Raw genomic sequence first — 5,298 nt, 5'->3', positions numbered from 1 at the left:
AGAACATCAAGAACCCTCAAGGTACAATCTGTACTCCTTTGAAAACCAGATCCTGTCAGCAGTCCATAACAGCTCTGTCTCTCACGCAGACTCCAGTGAAACCAGGACCCAGTTCATATTGTGTTGTGCTTAATAAACTGTTAAACTTTTCATCCTTGTGTCCGTCAGTGGTGTTCTGCATACTTGGGTCTCCATTAGAGAACCCATCATGACAGAACACTGCGGCCAAACTCAAGGCCCAGCAGATCACCTCACCCGTCGTTTGGAGGAGCAGGATGCTCAACTACAAGGACAAACCCAGACGCTCCGTGAGTTATACCATCTAGTTGGAACTCATAACCAGATGCTACAGAGTTGTGCTAATTTCCTGAATAGCGCTAATGCTGCATCTGTACAGCAACTATTTCCGGGTCCAGTCCCTCCCCCGAGGTCACAACCTGTGACGTCATCAGAATTTCGTCCTAGTCTCCCTGAACGATTCTCCGGTAACATGAAAGATTGCAAAGGATTTTTATTTCAGTGCCGGTTGATCTTTCAGAATTCTCCTGGCAGTTTTTCCACAGATCACAAGAAGATAACGTTCATTCTTTCTCAGTTAACAGGAAGAGCCTTGGAATGGGCTCAGGCAAGATTTGCCACTGACGACAGCTTAAATTGCCTTTTTTTCTGACTTCATTGCTGAATTTACCCAGGTTTTCAACCAGGAGACTGACCAAACTATTGATTCCAGAGCTCTTTTCAGCCTTAAACAAGGAAATTCTTCGGTGGCAGATTTCTCAATTAACTTCCGGGTTAAAGCGGCAGCTTCCGGTTGGAACCAAAGCGCCTTGAAGGGCGCCTTCTTCATGGCATTAAATGAACAGATTAAAGATGAACTTGCAACCCTTGACGAACCTGCCTCCCTCGAGGATTTAATTTGCCTCTCCATCAGACTAGATAATAGAATTTGAGCCAGAAACAGTTCTAAGAAGCAGAGTAATTTTTCTCCTGCCTCACATAATGTGACTGTTTGTTCTCCCTCTACAGAGCAGATGCCCACTCTGAGGTCTAAGCCCCAGTCTCTACCATTGCCTGTTCAGGCCTCTCATTCGGGGGAAAGGGATTTTGAACCAATGCAGGTGGGACACACTAGGCTCACTCCTGAGGAGAGACAGAGGCGTTTCCTAAGTAAACTTTGTATCTATTGTGGCGAGAGTGGACACTTCATCGCCTCCTGCCCGGCAAAATCAAAAGCCGGGGCCCGCCAGAGGATCTGAGGAGTCTAGCGGGCCAAACAAGCACAATAAAATCTCCTCGATTGTTGCTGCCTGCCACACTCTTCTGTGATAACCAAAGTCTCTCTTTCTCCGCCTTCATCGACTCAGGCTGTGAGCGTAATCTAATCGTACATATGTCCCATCTTCTGTCAGGTCCCGTCTTATGCAGTGGATGCATGCCGCCAAATTCACCGCTCATCCAGGAGTGAGTAGGACAGTTGCTCTCATCTCCAGGCGCTTCTGGTGGCCCACACTCCACAAGGACGTAAAGGAGTATGTGTTGGCTTGCCCCACATGTGCCCGCAACAAAGCCTCACACCAACCTCCTTCAGGCCTGCTTCAACCACTTCCTGTTCCCTCGCGTCCATGGTCCCATATAGCCATTGATTTCGTCACCGGTCTCCCTGTCTCCCGAGGTATGTCCACCATACTAACCATAGTTGACCGTTTCTCGAAATCCTGCCATCTAGTTCCCCTCAGAAAACTTCCCACGGCCTTCCAGACAGCCCAGCTGCTAATTAAACATGTTTTCCGGCTTCATGGCATTCCCCAGGAAATCCTCTTGGACAGAGGTCCACAATTCATCTCACAGGTATGGAAGGCTTTCTGTTCTGCTCTCGGCTGCAAACCATCTCTCACTTCAGGTTACCACCCCCAATCGAATGGCCAGACTGAACGTATGAACCAGCAACTGGAATCCACCCTCCGCTGCCTTACATCAAATAACCCCGTGGATTGGAGCCAATACCTCCCGTGGATAGAATATGCCCATAACTCTCTCCGTTCTGCATCCACTGGACAGTCCCCATTCCAGGTCAGTCTTGGATACCAACCACCTCTTTTCCCCGCAGATGAGAGAGAGATATCGGTGCTGTCCGTTAATCAACACATCCGTCGCTGCCAGAGGATTTGGAGGGAGACCATCGCCACGCTCAACCAGTCATCCGAGTCAGTCAAGCGTTTCGCCGACGCCAAGAGACGTCCCGCCCCTGAGTATTCTGTGGGCCAGGAGGTGTGGCTCTCCACTTGAGACATCCCCCTCAAGGGGATGTCTCGAAAACTCTCCCCGAGATTCATAGGACCCTTCAAGATCTCACGTGTCATCAATCCTTCAGCTGTCCGTCTCCAACTTCCCCAGTCCCTCCGAATCCACCCTACTTTCCACGTCTCCCAGATCAAGCCTGTTTCCTCGAGCCCTCTGTGCCCTCCGTCCGACTCCCCACCACCCGCCCTGGAGGTCGATGGCCATCCGGCCTTCACAGTGCGCCGCATAGTAGACTCCCGTCGACGAGGTCGCGGATGGCAGTACCTCGTCGACTGGGAGGGCTACGGACCGGAGGATCGTCAGTGGGTCCCTGGCTCGTACATCCTCGACCCTGCACTCATCGAGGAGTACGAGCGTTCCTGCCCATCTACCTCTTCCGGACCGCCAAGGGGCGGTCGTTGAGGGGGGGGTACTGTTGGGAGCTGGAGAAAATCCCATCTTTCTCCAGCAGAGTCCGCCGTGGATCCTCTGAGGGAGCCTCCTGCACAGCTGCAGCTCATCTAGATCATCAGAGGATCCACTATATAAGCTGTCTTCAGACCTTGCCTCAACGCCGCAGTGTTGTTCCAGTTGGTCAGCGCTAAAGCCTAGATCTTTGTGTAATCTCTATGACTCTGAATCCAGGTTGGATTCTAACCACTGTCTCTGTGTTTCCAGGAAACCCGTGTCTCCTCCGTGAAAGCTCAGGAAGAGCTAACCTGCCGAGCCGACCCTCTGAGCCAAACCCTGAAGATTCTCTGAGAACCACCAAGCAGCTCATTACTAGAGCTGGGAAACCAAAGCCAAGGTCTGTTCAAGCTAGACGTGAGACGCTGAAGCAGCAAACGGACTCTGCTGATAAACCCTTCTCCAGAACCAACAGTAACTCTCCCAAAGAGAACCTCAAGAACCCTCAAGGTACAATCAGTGCTCCTTTGGAAGTCAAATCCTGTCTGCAGTCCATAACTGCTCTGTCTCTCACGCAGACTCCGGTGAAACCAGAACCCAGGCCCGAACCAATCATCAGTACATTCTGTGTGTTGTGCAAATAAACTTGTTAAACTTTTCATCCTTGTGTCCGTCAGTGGTGTTCTGCATACTTTGGTCTCCATTAGAGAACCCATCATGACAACTATATTTTTGGGTTATCTTTATTGCAACTGCAGGGTTTTGTATTTTTTCTTTTATGAGTATAAGTATTTTGGCTTTCAAACTCCTATCAAACTTAATGACCTGCAAAGTAACAGGGATACCTTAAGGAAATAAAACCTTGCAGTGGGTAAAACTGTTTATAGAAGTTCCTTGCACATAAACTGAGAAACTTGACCAAAACAAAACAATGACATACGATGTGAAATTAATTGTAGTGGTCAACACGTGATTATTAATTAGGTGCTAAAATAAGAAACTAAAACGAAAAACTAAAAAGAAAGTGGTATGAAGTTGGTAGGCATCAATGTCCTTCCAGGAATATATCTACTTTTTATATTTTTGAGTTTGTTTAGTCAGATCTAGCATACTGTAAGAGCGTCCTGTGGAACACGAGCCTTAGAGGCAGAATTCTTTACATACAGTGTTTCAGATTTATGGATGCTGTAGTGTGCTGCAGTCAACCTTTAATGCTAAAGCCATAAAGGTTTGAGAAACACAGTAAGACTGGCATGTACTTAAAGAAACACATTAAAGGAGGTATGCAATAATGAGTCTGCCTGTTCATAGGTATTTGGTCATATTTTTGGGTGGTTTCACTATCCTTAATGTAGGCATTAAATTATACATTGAATATTGGAATAGTACATTTTAAACCCTTTTAAAATAAGAAAGGATACTCTAGGGACAGCAGAAATATAATGGAGCAATAAAAAAGAATAACTTGGCCATTGAATATACAGTAATATGGTAAGGATTAAACTGCACCACTTGTCTAAAGGTGCTTTTAAAAGAGTCTTCCACTGTGCAGTTGTGATGATGCAAGTTGATTTGTCTGTGCAGACTTTGCTTGTAAATGCTTTAGATCAGATGTCAGATTATAATAGAAGCAACATAACCTTTCTGACTCTAGTAAAAGCAGAGCATGTGATGGGATGGGACAATGTGTGACAAGTAGAGTTCCCTGCAGTTCTTTATTTCAGTATTTCTTTAAAGCAATTGAACACTTCTATCTTCTTAAAATAATGCATCTGTTGATTTTGACTAAATGCAGTATCAGTGGTTGTAATATAGTACAAGACATAAACATGCTTCCTACTGCTTCCTTCAGCTTTGATGCTACGCATGTCTTCTTCTTTTATAGTTGTTTGTCCTTTGCAAATTTACAGTCACCCGTGCAATTGCAAAGTCAAGGTAGGCTTACACACACTTTGCCCTGAATGACAAACTCCACTGCAAAAATAATATTATTTCCACCCTTGTCTTTTAAATTAACATTAGCCACATAGAGGCAGCTTGCTTAAATGCTGTGTTGAAGTAATCAATAATCGATTACTAGAGGTGGATATCTAAACCAATGAATTTATAAATAAATAAAATTGCACAAAGAGGATTCTGTAATGACTGCTTTTTAAATAGAGCTAGGAAAGTAATTTTGCAAAACCATTGTCAAATGTAATATATGAAGGTTTTTAGTTTTTTAAATAAAGCAACTTTCTTTTTAGCTGAATATAATTTTTATAAATAAATCGCAAAAATGTATTTGAATAACAATAAAAATTCAAGAATAATTCATACATTTTATGTTGGAGGGTATATATATTACCTTTAATTTTAATTACTGTAATTTATACCTGAACTGAAGAACCTGCAATATACCTAGACTTAAAGCACATAAGAAAACAAAGCTGAAAGAAGCTAATGTTAATTTATCTGTTTCAGGAGAGCAAATTATTCTTTGTAAAGTATTTAACATGATTTTCGGCCTACCCTTAATAAACCCCCTTCACCCCCACCCAGCTTCAACGCCCACTCCCCATTACAACCCCCAATGCCTTTCGAGTCATCACTAACATGAAAAAAGCCTAA

This window comes from Cyprinodon variegatus, unplaced genomic scaffold, assembly GCF_000732505.1.
Source record: "Cyprinodon variegatus isolate N-32 unplaced genomic scaffold, C_variegatus-1.0 Scaffold241, whole genome shotgun sequence".
Lineage (NCBI taxonomy): Eukaryota > Metazoa > Chordata > Actinopteri > Cyprinodontiformes > Cyprinodontidae > Cyprinodon > Cyprinodon variegatus.
Note: the sequence above shows the minus strand (reverse complement) of the source record.